General features: G+C 40.6%; 1 protein-coding gene across 10 annotated transcripts in view; it reads left to right on the forward strand.

Annotated features, from left to right (window-relative positions):
- DLGAP1 (DLG associated protein 1) overlaps positions 1–16,626 on the forward strand; it is a 334,630-nt gene that overhangs the window by 160,561 nt on the left and 157,443 nt on the right. The window contains exon 1 of one of the 10 annotated variants that reach the window (XM_079982904.1): positions 15,194–15,212. The exons of the other annotated variants lie outside the window; for them this stretch is intronic. The gene's annotated coding sequence lies outside the window, so the exon portion shown is untranslated. Of the gene's footprint in view, positions 1–15,193; positions 15,213–16,626 lie in introns of those variants that run through there. 10 annotated transcript variants of the gene reach the window in all.

Here is a 16,626-nt window from a genome sequence, read left to right on the forward strand (position 1 = left end):
TTATCTTCCTTGGCTATATATTTTCTTCACATATTTTGTTTCACTTCTTAGAAATAATTAGGCATGTTTGCTAATCTAGTCATTTATGTTCTCTGAGCTTCACTGAAGTCCTGGGCATTGTTCTGTTTTAGTTTATTTCTCATTGAAAGAATGATCTCAGTGTACTCATCCACAGTGGCTATTAATGAAGTGAAGTCACAAGATAATTAATTATGAAGTGATTTGCTTCATGCCATTTACAATCCTGTCATAGATTTGGGATATCCAGACCATGAAGCTGCCCTCTTATGAGCATCTTGGCTAATAGACAATGAAGGACACATCTTCTATGGTTGTTAACTAGTGGTACGTGGATGCTCTATCCACAAAAATTCAAATAAAATGAAACCACTAGTAGCATCATTATTGAAACAAATATGATGTAAGAATAAACAAATCAGATCACGCTTATAGAAATTTTAGGTTATTATAAGTTTATCTTTTTTTGAAGATGTAAATAATATTTCAAAGGGTAATTCTATCAGTTTACATTTTATTCAGTGATTCCTTCAACTTACGTCATTACAAAAACTTCCAAAATTATGTAAATCTGCATCGCATATTTCCATAGCTGCTTCTCTAGGCTGAAACTAAGACTGAAGCAACTTTTATATTAAAGTAGCTAGGAGATTGGCTGTGTAATCCTATGCATGCCGACTTCCAGGTAAGTGTGTATAGAACTGCAGCCTGAGCTAAAAACCAACAGCTCCTTGATTCAAACGTTGCCTCACCTTAAGAATGTCCTTCTCTCGCAACCCTATGATATATAAGAATATAATATGAGAATAATAATACTGGCCTACCTTACTTTATTGTTGTAAACATTACAAGATCATGAATGCAATACACTATAAATCATCATATAAATGCCAAATATTATTAAGCATGCTTTTTATACTATGCCTTTTTCTTAATGATTTTGATGATTGACCAGAATCAATGCCTTTACGGACAGCTGCCTCCATTTCTGTTTTGAAGCCAAAAAACCTATTGGAAATAATAAGCCATGAGCTTCAGTGGGTTTTCAATCAGACCCTCTATAAATACAGCTGCCAAAAACATTCCCAAGGGAAAGAGGGAAAGCTGCTTTTAAAAACTGGCTTATTGCTCCTGTACAAATAATATTAGTAGCCATCCAAATTAAGAATGGAACACGTTGTTCCCTCTGATGACAGAAGGCACATATGTTCTAACAAAAAGAGAGGCTTCAAGCCATACATAGTTTTCAATTTATTATAGCCCTCAGTTTCCCTTTTCAAATTCCAAGGACCATCATCTAAAAGACTTTCCTCCTTGGTTCAGGACAGAACCATGAGTTACCGGTAACTTAGGCAAAGTTCTTTTTCTGCCTTGAAAACCTAGAGAACTTTTGCTGTGCCCAAGAGGCCGTTCATTTTGCTTGTGCCTGTGTGCAACCCCTAAATCAATGGAGATACATAGAATGGAAGGTGAAAAGCGGGGTGTGCCAATGTTTGGCATTTCACAGGGTGCCACGGATATTTGAGGCTCCAAAGTCCACCACCAGGAACAGGATCTATCCAGGTTGTTATCTCCCTCACCCAACATTGACCAAATTTGATGTGTAAGTGGGGCTACCTGCTTGTCAATCACCTGATGTCAGGTGAACCTTTTTTACTTGCACAGTTTTAAATCAAATGCTGCAGACAAATGTACAGCCTGCAAAGTGTTTTTCAAAGCACTCTGCAAGACACAATGTTCAGCTGTTTATAGGCCATTGTGGGTACCACCAGCCAGCTGATTAGCAGTGCCTGCAAAATCATTTCAGCTCAACCAGGTCTTTACCTGCCTTACACCTGATGTTATACAAACACATTTGACCTTTCTTAATCAATATCATTAGCTGCTTTCTAAAATGTTTTATACTGGTATGAAATAATGTGAGTTTGGTCATTTGATTGATGTGAACTTGTCCATCCCTATTGTTTTGCCTCAGCTATTGAGTCAAGGATTTTACAAAATAATCTATGTTTAATAACTACAGATTTTTCCTAAATGAGCAAATAAGCAGTGGCAGTGTGTATGTATATAAGTACAGTAGGTTTGAATTATCAGAGACAGATTGAGGCAAAATGATTGATGGCAGTGATTTTGACCTGGACTTGGCCAGTGCTGGGGTTGGGGCCTGCATTGCCCTCAGTTGCTCTATTAAAACTCAAGGAGTTAGCTGCTGAAGGATTTTTTGTCCCCCCCCCCCATGTGCTCTTCATTTATTTAAAATCAAATAAAGCGAATATTACACAAGACACTAGAAATTTCTCATCCAAAGGAAACTAAATCCAGAGGTCCTGGGTTAATGTCTAAATCAACCATAATATGCAACGTCACTTTTTAATCCTTTTTGCTCTGATGGACTGTGATTGCTGTTTTGCAGCCAAACAGATCTTCTAATGTTCCCTTTCCTTAAACTGTTTTGCAGTTTGGGTGATAAGCATTATCTATATATAACCTGGCACTTCAAGTATCTAACAACTTTCAGGAAGGCTGAGATACGAATCACAGCAATCCCAAAACATGATTAAAGAACCTTTGAGGCCTTAACAGCTAATCTGAAAGAACACAGGCATACTGTGTCCTCAATTTGAAATCATAGTGCACCAATGCTGAAATGATTAACTAAGCTCTAAACAGAAGCACTGAATGCCAAAATGACCCCCCCCTCTCCAATTTGCATAATATGTCTGTTTGCAGTGCTGATGTGAGATTCTGGCAAAGCTGGCATAGGATCATGGTGTAATGCGCTCTATGTGGGGCTTCTCTTGGCCTTGGCCCAGAATCTGCAGCTGGTACAGAATGCTGTGTCAAGCTGTTGACTGGAGCACCTGGCAGCACACATATTATTACACCTGTGCTGAGGGAACTGCTCTGGCTTCTGATCAGCTACCAGGCCATGTTCCAAGGTCTTGCTGTAAACATGTACAAGTCCTGAACAACTTGGGACCTGAAAGACTGCCTGCCCCTGTATAAACATGTAAGATCACTTAGATCCTTCTGGGAGAAATTCTACTAGACCCTAGAGAATATCACAGGTGACCTGAAAATGGACTTTTTTCTGTTTTTGCTCCTCTGCTGTGAAAAGCCCTTTCTTCTTCCATATGTGAAGCAGCAACTACAATTTGCTTCAGGCGTCTTGTAAAGATCTTTTTGCCCAGGGTGTCCCTGGCTCATAATATTGGACCCTGCCATAGAATCATAGAATTGTGGAGTTGGAAAGGTCCCCCAAGGGTGAACTAGTCCAACAGCCTGCAAATCCTCTTCTTGCCAGGGCTCACTGTTCCATCTGAGCAGATCAAGTTAACACCAGGAAAGGCAGGAGGAACAAAGCAGTTGGATATTAGGGTTGATGTTCCAAAGGCTGCCAAACATGTGCTCTCCCCAATTTGTCACTGTGAGAAACTGTGTGCATAGTTGTCTGTGACCTGTTCATATTCAATAGATTTAGACATCGCAAGCCAGGGACGGTGGTCACGCTGGTTAAATAGGAGCAGGGATGTTACTGGGGTGATACATAAAAAACTTATTTTGCATTGTCTCTATAAGTTATTTATGATGTATTCTATATTCCATTGAAGTAACCGGGACAGTGTTTCAATGTCTAGGTTGCAACCTAAGAATGTAACACTTTTGACGGGAGAGAGCTTTTTATACCAAAGAAGGCTGTGGACATGAGTGGATATGCATTGACTTTTAAACAAATTGAAGTTTCAAGCATATAAATGTTTTAAAATCGTAACAGGTCTGGAATAAGCTCCCTGGAGCCAAAACTCCTGGATTCAATATAAATGGATACTACCTGGTTCTTTGTTTGAGATACTTTTTGTCTGAAGGCAGTTAAGTTAATTTGTCTTACAGTTCATATATCTGCTTTCACTTTGAACTGATGTTTTACATCAGAGAAGTGAGATTTCTTCTTGTCCATTTGGGGGCTTCCTTACAGTATACAGTGGTACCTTAGGTTAAGAACTTAATTCGTTCTGGAGGTCCGTTCTTAACCTGAAACTGTTCTTAACCTGAGGTACCACTTTAGCTAATGGGGCTTCCCACTGCCACGTGATTTCTGTTCTCATCCTGAAGCAAATTTCTTAACCTGAGGTACTATTTCTGGGATAGCGGAGTCTGTAACCTGAAGCGTCTGTAACCTGAAGCGTCTGTAACCCGAGGTACCACTGTATATTCCTGAAGTTTCACTTGCACTAAATATATCTACTTTGCCAAACCTTTATTAGGCATTACAAATATAGGCCATCATAAAACATCCATATATAAAAAATTTAAATATATACAAATAAACAGCCATGTAAAAATATGTAATAACGAGGATTTTCATTGGAGTTTCTCACTAAATAGATCATATTCTTCACACTTGGCATAGAAAAGGCTTGCATCCTTCCTGTCCTGGCTTGGTTATGGAAGCAGTTCTAAGTTCAGGTCTGGAGTTGAAGGGTGAAAGTAGTCAGCAAGCAAGCAGGGCCTGTATTTAGTCCAATTTATTATTATTTTATTAGTCTAAGAGCAAGAAGCATGGACTGGAGACAAGGGCATCAGAGACTAGTCATTCAGTAATCTGGACTGATCCAAGGGAGCAAACACCTAGCAGACGTCTGGGTCCAACAGAACCCTTCTATCCTCTATGTGCTTGACTACTCCTCTCAGATTCCATCACCTTAGGAGCAGAGAGCTTGTAAGGGATAGCCTGCTAGACTGGAGATTTGCACTCCATTTCTCTGCTAGTTTCCACTTGGTAATATCAGCTTCAACATCTCACTTAAACTGGATCCACATTAAGAGTAATAAGACTTACTTCTGATTAGACATGGTTCGGATTGTGCCATTATCTATAAAAACTGGCTGTGAGTAGGGCAGACATGGGATCTGAGTTTCCTTGGGATTAATCAGAAAATGAGTTTTTGTTATGTTCATTTGAATCTGAATTATCATAGTCACGGGGTGTGAAAGAATTCTTCCCTAGGTGAAATTGACTAGTAATTGTGATATTTATATTTAATTGTATGTATTTTTGTGTTTGTTTGTTTGTTTCGCTATGCCTGGTGTCTCTGACATTGCTATGCAGTGTACACACTCTCTAAATGTTGAGTGCTGTGCTGGGAATAGTGTGGATTGATCTATGTTGAGATGACATATAATGGCCCTGCATTATGTTGAGGGGTTCTGATGACATAGCCTTTTGGTCCATTTTCATCTTTGGATTCTGCACTCCTATTTTATATGGCAAGTGTTATTTCTATAACATGGTGAAAAGGATAATAGTTGGCTATTGCAGCTTTTTTCTAAATGTCACTGTTATTGTCAACCTTGTTCTTCCTACTGACCGAAATAATTAGTGGTGATATTTATACTTGTGAAAAACAGCTTCCCTTGTGTCTAAACAGGAGTTATTCATCAATCCATCAAAAGGATTATGTGGGAGAAAAAGATGCACACAGAAGCTGTTTTGAGTAGGTTTTGACAAAGTTCAGATATCTGGGTACTTACTTATTAAGCCCTCATGCACTCCCCAGCACTTGGTTTTTGTGTTCAGAGTATTTTTAATACTTGTAAGTACTGGTGCTTTTCAGTGCATCTAAATGTGCAGTGGATCTCAGTTGTCAGAGCAGAATCTTATTTCAGTATTCTTATTACAATTCAAATAACTGAAAAACTAGATTAAGAGAAATGCACATGCTACGGTCCCAACAGGGATGGGGACAATTTCATGTTTGGCGGCTATGTATCTTTGTGAATCTAGAGAGTGATTCTGTCAGGAGAAGCATTTAAGTTCAGATTTCTCCCTAACTTGCTAGACTGGATAGGGTGGAAACGCACAATCTCAGACCTGCATTCTGAAGGGTACAATCCTGGGTGGAATGTTCCATGTTCTTTTTTGAACATCACATAATTAAAACTGCCTTCGGTTAAAATGTGTGAGAAGCTTCATGCATGCATCCATATTACTCAACAACTGCAACATGGAGTGGTACTTGCATGCATATTACAGCATAGACCAGGCACCAGAACATAGATTTTATGTCACCCAGTTTTTGCAACAGTGACCAAAGAAGCTTATTTAGCAATTAATAAGCCATCATGGCTGGAAGCCTATGTTGAGCCTGGTGCGTCACAAAATGTGCATGTCTGCCATAGATACTTTTCATTGTTGAATGCACAATCCATTTTACGTAGAAGTGTTGATGGCGGGATATCAAACTCCTGGGAGACAGCCAGTGGGCTGCATTTGACTTTGCAAGACACAAGTTCCGCAGGGTTGTTTTTATAGGTCAAAGATTATTCTGAATGGGGTGGGCTTTTAAATAGTCCTGATCTACTAGTGGAATCCCTGTGGTGATGTAATTTGAAACAACTGATCACGGCAAACTTAGCATTCACATTTGTACAGGGAAAGATTCCCATTTTTTATAATTCCCTGTCACTGAGATCAAATTGAAAAGTTAAAGGCTCCCTATTATTAACAGACAAAAGAGTTATTCTTTGCTGAAAGCATGCCTCTCATCAAAGGAATTAGTAGTCTGCTATAGAGCCCTCTTATTAACAAGTACGGTACTTCAGAACTTTCTGAGGTAGAAGGAATGCCTCCGAGGTGTTTTTTTGGAAAGCATTAAATGAGAATAAAAGATTTAAATACAACATGCTGCCCAAAGTGCTTGTGATGGCTGCATGAAAAATTGCCAGTGCGTTATTACCGCTGAGAGCAATTCATTTAGACTAACTTTCAAGCTTACATTCCCTGGAAGAACAGGATGAGGAATGCAGCTGCGGTGATCAGAGCTGACAGCCTTAATAAAGAGAGCTGCCGAAGCTCCAGTGAGCACTGATGGTGAACAAAATACTGCAGGTACTTCAGAAAGTAAGGAACATTTTTTAGCCAGAAATATGAGAGCAGAGAGGGACGCAGGTGGCGCTGTGGGTTAAAGCCTCAGCGCCTAGGGCTTGCCAATCGAAAGGTCGGCGGTTCGAATCCCTGCGGCGGGGTGCGCTCCTGCTGCTCGGTCCCAGCGCCTGCCAACCTAGCAGTTCGAAAGCACCTCCGGGTGCAAGTAGATAAATAGGGACCGCTTACCAGCGGGAAGGTAAACGGCGTTTCCATGTGCGGCTCTGGCTCGCCAGAGCAGCGATGTCACGCTGGCCACGTGACCCGGAAGTGTCTCCGGACAGCGCTGGCCCCTGGCCTCTTAAGTTAGATGGGCGCACAACCCCAGAGTCTGTCAAGACTGGCCCGTACGGGCAGGGGTACCTTTACCTTTACCTTTATGAGAGCAGAGGTGAAATAGTATTTTATCAGCATCAAAATTATTCAGTGGAGGGAACCTTTTTCCCTCTATGTATAAAAAAGCAAGCTCCTCTGTTCTTATTTAAGTGTTAGAAATAACAGTGTGAGAAACTACCGTGGCAAAAATTCAGAGATGAAGCAAAAATTGAAGTTAATAAAAACAAGGTGTTTTGTTTTTCTTGAAATTAAATTTTGCAAATCCTTTTAGACAGTCATGTTGGTTATACTGTTTATAAATAGAACAACTAGATACACTGAGAATATGTCAACACAAATTATGAGGTGCTTTGGAACGAGGTCTTGTGGGTGGATAGCTTTCTTTCGGATACAAGTTGGAAAAAATCATTCTAGCTTTTTAAGAACATGACTACTCTTGGTAGACTTCTACATAGTGTCACCAATAAAGTAAGGAATGTTAAATACATGTACTCCAGATGAGTGTCAAAATAATAATAATTATTAATAATAATAATAGGCATTATTATAATGGTCTTATAAGGAACATGCAACTAAGTAATGTTGTGGGATTGTATTTGAAAATGGTCCAGAAACTTCAGCTGGTTCATAATATAGCCTCAAGTGTATTAATAGCACTGGGTGTCATGATCATATTATGTCAGTTATTCATCATCTTCACTATCCCCCTGTCTCTTTGTACTGGTTCTACTCTTTAAAGCACTTTTCTTTCACTTATTCCCTTCTGCTCATTCAGCAGACACTTTCAGCATTCTATGGCTCAACTCTCCTCACCCATTGACTTATATTTTAGGTTCACACAGTCTGCCCAATTACAGTTCTTTCGGCAATCTCCCCATTCCCTGAAAACCAGATGCGATGAACCCTCCAGGTGTTGTTGGTCTCCAGCTCCCATCAGACCCCTCCAGCATTCCCAGTGGCCAATGATGATGGGGGCTGCAGTCAACAGGATCTAGAAGGCCACAAGTTCTCTATCGCTGTTTTAAACCAAAAGGTAGTTTACAGCACAAGATGCTGCTAGGGACAATGAAATGCCAATGGCTTTCATGAGTATTTGGCAACTTTACTCCTAACTTTACTCCTAGGGAGGCATGAAAAGTTTGCCTTCTTACTAAAAGCCAAGAGAGGAAAGTGGGATATGTGTTATTAAGCGCCCTGACACATATTCCTTCGAGGCAAGAGGGTGATTGCAATACAGCCCTTAGTGTAGTCCCACCCTTCAGACTAGCTGGCTTTATTCAGCTAGAATTGATAGTTTGAAAGATCCACCCAAATGGTTTATACACCTTTAGGTCTTCCTGCATATGCTAGGACTGGGGAGAGGATACACATGACCAACTTACCAAATGGTTTTATGTGGGGAAGTTTAAAGGTAAAGGTAAAGGTAAAGGTACCCCTGCCCGTACGGGCCAGTCTTGACAGACTCTGGGGTTGTGCGACCATCTCACTCAAGAGGCCGGGGGCCAGCGCTGTCCGGAGACACTTCCGGGTCACGTGGCCAGCGTGACAAAGCTGCAACTGGCAAGCCAGCGCAGCACACGGAAACGCCGTTTACCTTCCCACCAGTAAGTGGTCCCTATTTATCTACTTGCACCCGGGGGTGCTTTCGAACTGCTAGGTTGGCAGGCGCTGGGACCGAGCAGCGGGAGCGCACCCCGCCGCGGGGATTCGAACCGCCGACCTTTCGATCGGCAAGCCCTAGGCGCTGAGGCTTTTACCCACAGCGCCACCCACGTCCTGCTCTTAAATATTTGCTAACCTGTGTTAGAATGCAGCTGTACAGATGACTATGGCTGCCTTTGTCCTATTCGGTTGCTGCTGCCTAAGATTATTCATATAGATGTCCCAATTTATCAAGCAGCTCAAAACAAGGTAATTTCTATATTTTGCTTTATCAGAAAGATTTTCTCCTCAGCTGCAACATGATTTCTTTAAAAGCTTCCTGACATTGACCTATTTAAGGTTATGTTGATGAAAACTGGCAGTGTGGTCCTCTCAATCACTCCATGTCACATCATATATCTGTAATTAAGAGAAATTAAGCCCTAATGAGTAACGCACAATTCTCCTTTCTGTGACTCAATGGGTTGTTCTTTCTTGGCTGCAATAGGAGTTCTCCTTTTTATTAGTTTATTGTTTAAAAACTAATAATACACCTTTCAAACCAATGGTATAGAATCATAAAATAGAGGAAAATTGGTTACCCTGTATTTCAGATTAATAATAAAAATATGATACTTTTTCTTCTTGGACTTTTAATATCTTATTGGTTCTTCTATGTTCTACATTTTCCCCCCAAAGCATATCCATTTTTAAAATGCTATTTCATTGTCTTTTCTGCCATAACAATTTCTGGTTGTGCTACAGTTAATATATTTAGCACCAAAACTATATCACTTCCATCTGCTTTACTATTTAAATGACACAATAACATCACCTTTGGGTCCAATGAGAACATGTTCCAAGTTACATCCATTATTAAACTCAGCATTTTAGTCCTGAACTTTACAATACCATGACAAGACCACTAACGGAGATAATGATCTGCATTTTGTACCTTGCATTTCCAACATTATGTGAGATAGTTTATCATATAAGATGCTAAATACCATGGGTATATGAATTCATAGGCATTTGAAGCATTCAAAACATTTGTGCTATCTGGAATATGGTGCATTATTATCACTCAAACCATATTTGTTGTAAAAAAAATTGCTATTTCCTATAAATTTTTGCTCTTTCCTATAAATTGCTGGCATAGAATCTCAATGGTTCCTGGGAAAATGAGGGGGCTTTTGGGGGTGGTGCATCAGCACCCACCCCATTGTGCCCCACTCCCCATTCTGCCAGCAGAACTTTGCTGGTGGAACAGCTACAGGGGCACTGTTTTCTGTCAGCATGACAAGGGGCATCTGGTAGTGTAAGCATCATCCTGCCGGTGTACCTCCATCTCAACCAGTGGAGGAGCACTTAGACCACATCCTAAGGCCCCTTAGCCATACTTAACAGTAGGTAGGGGACGTGGGTGGTGCTGTGGGTTAAACCACAGAGCCCAGGGCTTGCCGATCAGAAGGTCAGTGGTTCAAATCCCCACAAAGGGGTGAGCTCCTGTTGCTAGGTCCCTGCTCCTGCCAACCTAGCAGTTCGAAAGCATATCAAAGTGCAAGTAGATAAATAGGTACCGCTCCAGTGGGAAGGTAAACAGCATTTCCATGCACTACTCTGGTTTGCCAGAAAGCGGCTTAGTCATGCTGGCCACATGACCCGGAAGCTGTATGTCGGCTCCCTCGACCAGTAAAGCGAGATGAGCGCCGCAACCCCAGAGTCATCCGTGGCTGGACCTAATGGTCAGGGGTCCCTTTACTTTTACCTAGGCAGGATTGCACCCATTGTAACTAGCCTTGTTATTGTTCTGTATCTTTCAAATTAGTGACTAATTTAAAGACATTGTCCTCTTGCTTTTGTTCCTGAGCCTGAAAGAACAACAAAAAGAGTTGGCAACGCTTCTTCTGTTTGCTTTTCTATTATTAGAGAGCCGGTGTCCCTTAATAAATATATCCTTATGATGATGCATAAAGCTGCTAAGACAGGAGACCTACATAGATTTTTACATGTTATCATCTATTCTGAGAAGTTATATGTATCTTTTCCTGGTTTGTGTTTTACTAACAACTTTGTATTAGTCCTGGTGTCTCGCATCTCGTACATCCTTAAGGACTGTTATGAAACATGAATAAGAACTGCTGAAATTGTTGATAGTTTAGTGTACAGGTCCATACAATGTCTCTATTTCTGACTTACTCATTTTTAGAATTAAAGTACTGTGAAAGCTCCTAGTATTCTTATGGGCTGGTGATTTAGACATGTATAGTATGTATATGTTATCTGCTTTTTGTATATTGTTAATAATGTTACGTTTTGCACTTTCCAGTGCTAGCAGTTTGCAAGACTTAGTAGTGAATTAAAAAAAATAGTTTCAGTAAAAACAGTAATTAATATTAAGTTTTATTAACCTTTCCTAGCTACATCTGTGTGTCTATCTGTCACTCTGGATCAGTTTATTCTAACAGATCTTATAATTGCCCTTTCAGACATTTAGAACCATTTAGTTCATTTGCATGATGATTCGGCAAACCATCTTTATCCCACCCTTGTAGCAAGCATATTGGAACATTGCATTGGATTGCTCTAGTGCTGAGTTGCATTATTCTGAGTAATCTGAAAATGACTGAGTGGCTGTTTTTACAGTTCCTTTGTCTATTGCATGTAATAAATTATATATCTAATATAATACTCTAGCCAATAAACTACTGAGTAGAAGGTATAATAACATGGAACCTCAGAACAGAAGTAAGTAGATAGAAGAGGGATTTTAATATCCCCTTCCTGCAAATTTCTGTGCCATTCTTAGCCTGTTCTAGAGAATCCTCCACCAACTCTATGTAGAGGCTTTTCAAGGGGCTGCAACAGGAAGAGGAGTTGGGACATTTCTTTTCCACGAACTTCCTAATATTCACAGTTCTCAATATCCAAGAAAATATGTTTTTGGAGAAGGGCTATACCTAACTGGTAGAACACAGGTTTTGTATGCAAATGGTCCACAGTTACCGGTAAGTCCTCATCATCTCCAGAAAGGACTGGAAAAGATCTCTATTGGAAACCCTGGGCAGCTGCTGCCACACAGTGGAGATAATTCTGAGCTAAATTGAATAATGGCATGACTCAGAATGAAGCTGCTTCCTGTGTTCAGTTGCACTCAGAAAACCCTGAATTTATAATTACAGTTAAATGCCGGGGGGGGGGGGGGGAAGCATTCCTCAGTGCATTCATTTGCTCATATATCTTTTGCAAAATTATTTCTGTGGTCCATCTGGTGACTTTACTGATACCACTGTCAGCATCTAGATAACAGCTTCTAGATAACCTTTTCGAAGAACATATCTACCCATTGCATCTCTTTTAATACCACACATTGCCAATTTACTGAGTCCACTCCAGCTAAAGTTCCCTTACACTTGATGGCACAAGATGCAGTACATGCACCATTCAAAAATTGCTTGGAGATATTTTTGTCAGAGATAATATTATCAACAAGATTTTTTTATTTTAAAAACGGGGGGAAAAGAATCAGCCTTGCTATTTAGTCTCTTTATTGGGATATTAGTGGACTATTTAATCTATTAATAGCTAATTAGGGGAAAGCTAATAGCCTTCTGTTGCACCATAATGAGGAAAGTAATAAAATAAAATGGATGGAGGCAAATCCTGCAGATTCTTTAACAATTTAGCTCCTGGGCTTTTCATGAGAATGCACTTGATACAGACCTTAGTAATGTCTTCAGATGTTACTGAGCCTCTGTTACACTTCTAACCACTAACCACCTTTTTAAAAGAAACACTTTCAATGTTTACTAGCATTCACTATTTTTATCAGATATGTAACTTTTTTCTCAATATAGATTTTCTTGACAGTTTCATAAGGTATTAGTGAGGGGCCGAGCAATCCTCAACCCAGCTGAGAACATGGCAGGAGGCAGTTCTTTTCATTACTCTTTGTTGAACCTGCTCCAGGCTGGCATAGTTAGTGGGCCCATTTGGTGACCTCTCTGAGGGGAATGGAGTGCTTAAGATCCAGGAGATCTTCACCCCGTAACAGCCCAGTTTGGGGCCCTCTGCTTCCTACTGCTGGTGGCAACATTCCCCGTGGTACCATTCCATCCACCGTTCTTTCCATGGTGTAAGTGGCCAGGAGAAAGATCACGGGGATAGGACTGCAGACTGAATCTACCTACTTGATGCCTTCAGTTATTCATTTTTCTGTATAATAAGAATTATGCACAGTGCCTTTATCCTACATGTTTGTTTTAATAGCTTTATAACTATATTTCTAGGATTATTAAATCTTTTTGCTATGCTTCAGTTGATCCTGTTGACCCACTCTATTCGTATGAGCTAATACATCACCACACTCCCACTTGTGCATTCATGTTTCTTGAGACAAGGGTGCCCATGGTGCACTTTTTGATGTATAAGGTATGTGTTCCTTGCTAGGCCTTATGTAGTCTTCGTGGTGTGCAATAGTTTGCTGCAAGTTAGATCAGAATCCTATTCTGGTTGTGATGGTAGCTGGGAATGCAATGGAAGGGGCAGCTTTCTGACTCCTGGTTGACTCCAGTGAATGTTTTGCTTATATGAAGAAAAGGGAAGCAGCAGCTCCTTTTTAGTAGGTATAAAGTTATTCTATCTTCAGTTGTTAGAAGTAATCCCAGAATAAGCATCAAATTCTAACTTTCATTCTATTCCTGCCATTCTGCTAACTTGGCCAAGTCTCCCCACCTCCACCTCTTCTGCTGTTGGAATCCCAGCAGCCAAAAGTATTGTTACATCCCCCTCCCTCCAGCATAGCATTGGATTCCACTAGTACAGGGGAATCCTGTCTTGCCTATTGGGTGTAGTTTGAGGATAAGATCATATGATCAATCAATATATACAAAATCACTAGCGGACTTTATATCAGTTACTTATAATAAAATAATATAAAATACAAACACTTATTCTTTAGCTTTGGCTGACAGTGCAATCCTAAATATGTCTATTCCATAGTAAGCCCCATTGAATTTAAGGGGACTTTTGCCCAGGTAAGTGGCTAAAAGACTGCAGCCTTAAAAATCTAGTGGACTTAAAGTCATCTGTCCTATGCCAGCTTGCTCAATTTACTCACAATTTTCCCTTAATCAGTTAGTGATAATGAATGTCTCCTGTGAATTCATAATAAGAAATCTAATAACATAATCATGATTTTAAATGCCTTATTAACTACTGCATTACTTAAGATTCAATCAGTGTTTTCCAGGATTATTTTAAACCAATAATTATTCACCTATTTAAACACACAAAAATATTCAGTCTCTTTTCTTTAGTAAATCATAAAATAATGTTATTAATTCTATAGTTAAATGCCCATACTAGTATTTGCAGACATGCAGTATGCTGAGTTGCTGGGGAAGAGTTGCTGTGCTCACTGGGCCTGAGCTGTTTTGTTTCTTTGAATAAAGAGTTAACTTTACTGACACCTTGTGAGTTATTCCTGACCCACTCTGAACTCCCTTCTTGACATGAGGGGAAAGTTCTTGGAAAGTGCAGCATAAATAGAAGAGGAAGTGGGAGGCACTTTGTCCTTAGACTGTGAGTGCAGTCTAGTTTCCCTAGTACTGGGACAAATATGCCCATGCTTGTTATTGGATAGGTTGGGGAAGGTTGTTAGAAATGTTGGGGTTGCGAGGCAAATGAATAGTACCCTATTGTTCTGACCTTCTTGCCTAATGTAAGATGACACTGTAGCTGTTGGCATGCAAAAATTTGCAAGAACCAGAAATGCTGGGGTTGGAAATTTGTGTGTGTGTGTGTGTGTGCGCACACACACACACACACACACACACACACATTCTCCCTCAAATAATTATAAGAGATGAATTAAGGACTCCAACCTTTTGTGGTAGAAGCCCCTGGCTTACAGAAACAAAATAAAAATCTAGTGACGTTACCAAGCAAGCCTTATTCAGTCATCTATATTTGGCTTCTTTTCTAAATTCCATTCGTTGCCATGGCAAAGTAAGCTCCAGCGATATTCCCCCCCCCCCCCGATTCTCTGGCTGAGAAGCTTTTCTTCATGTCCTTTGTGACACACAATGGATGTACAGTATACAAATTTAGCATTAAAGGGCAAGAACACAGGAGGTGGGGGACGGTGAAGCATGGTTAACAACAGGGGCATGTTCCAAATACAGCCTTTTGAAATGCAACAAACTTAAGTGATTTTGAGCCAATGAAAACATATGGGGAAATGATGTGTTACAGCTTGTGTGGGATTGCACCACTTCAGCACACTGGTGTGGTACGTGTGTTGTTTTTTATGTCAAAAGCTCCCTGCACTTGAGCAGTTTGTGCCTTGGAGCAAATACAGCTTGTTTTGTTCATGTCCAGGGGGGATTTGCAATGGGGATGTCTTCAAATGTGCAGTCTCCCCCTAAATTCTGAGGAGTCAAGAGCTCCAGCAGACTATACCATGTGCTTTTCCCACTCTCTCATTGTTTCAGTCATATGTCCACTTTGCACATGAAATTGAGAATGCACACACATATTCTCACATGGGTATATGAGGCAGCTTAACTGTATCACAACCATGTTTTAACATGTATGTCTCAAACACAAACTTTAGGAGGTTTCTAACCTGTAGAATATGAGCACATGTTAAAAATACAGTGTGTGGAGGTTTACCTTCCCACCGGAGCGATACCTATTTAACTACTTGACTTTGATGTGTTTTCAAACTGCTAGGTGGGCAAGAGCTGGGACCGAGCAACGGGAGCTCACCCCGTCACGGGGATTCGAATCGCTGACCTTCTGATCTGCAAGCCCTAGGCTCTGTGGTTTAACCCACAGCGCCACCCGTGTCCCCCTTGATTTAGTAGCTGGCCTTTATTGAAAGGTGGAACTAGCATTCACATGTAATGTGTGTGGGACTTTATGTCTTTGATTTCGGCTTACTATAGTGTATGCTGATGGCAGAGCCATAGTCAGCTTTCCTTACAAGGCAGAGCTTCCACCTTTCTAATTGGTGCTTCAAAGAAATGAATGGGGAAACCATGACTTTTGTCATAGCCAGCAAAAAAAACTTCTGCCAGGCACCTGTGGATAATGTAATGTACAAACTGTAGGCGTCAGAAATGTATAAGCTGAATAAAAACAATTATTTTGGGGTTTGGAAACTTTCACCTACTTCTGTAATGAATGACTCCCTTAAATAAATAATGTCATTGAGGTAATTGCTTCCACTTTAAGCCCCATACAGTTCTCATGGTCATTCTGTGTAAAAAGGGAATATATTGTGGGTCGTTTAAAGTATGGTAAGGCTGATAGTCTTCTTAAAAAATCCTTCTGAAGCCAGCCTCTCTCATCAATTCAGTTTTCCCTTGCATTCTTCTTCTTAGTCATTTCCTTCTTGTTCTTCTCTCTTCCCTGAGCCTTGAGGTTTCCATTGCTGTCTCTTTCACATTTCCTCCACCTGCCTCTGTTCAACGGAGGCCTCTCCCTGAGCCAGGCTGTCTTGAAGTGCTTGCCTAATTAGCACTCCGCATGTGCCCAGGAAGAGCACAAAAGGAAGAACTGATTAGAGGAGCACTTGGCATCTGGAGAGGACCTGATCAAGGAAGAGCCTGACCTTGCAGTGCAGGGAGGCTTGCTGCAGGCCCTTGACTCTGAAGGGAATGCCTCTGCTAAAGGGGCAGATCGTAGAATACATCAGCAGT

This window comes from Podarcis cretensis (assembly GCF_951804945.1).
Source record: "Podarcis cretensis genome assembly, chromosome: 7".
NCBI lineage: Eukaryota > Metazoa > Chordata > Lepidosauria > Squamata > Lacertidae > Podarcis > Podarcis cretensis.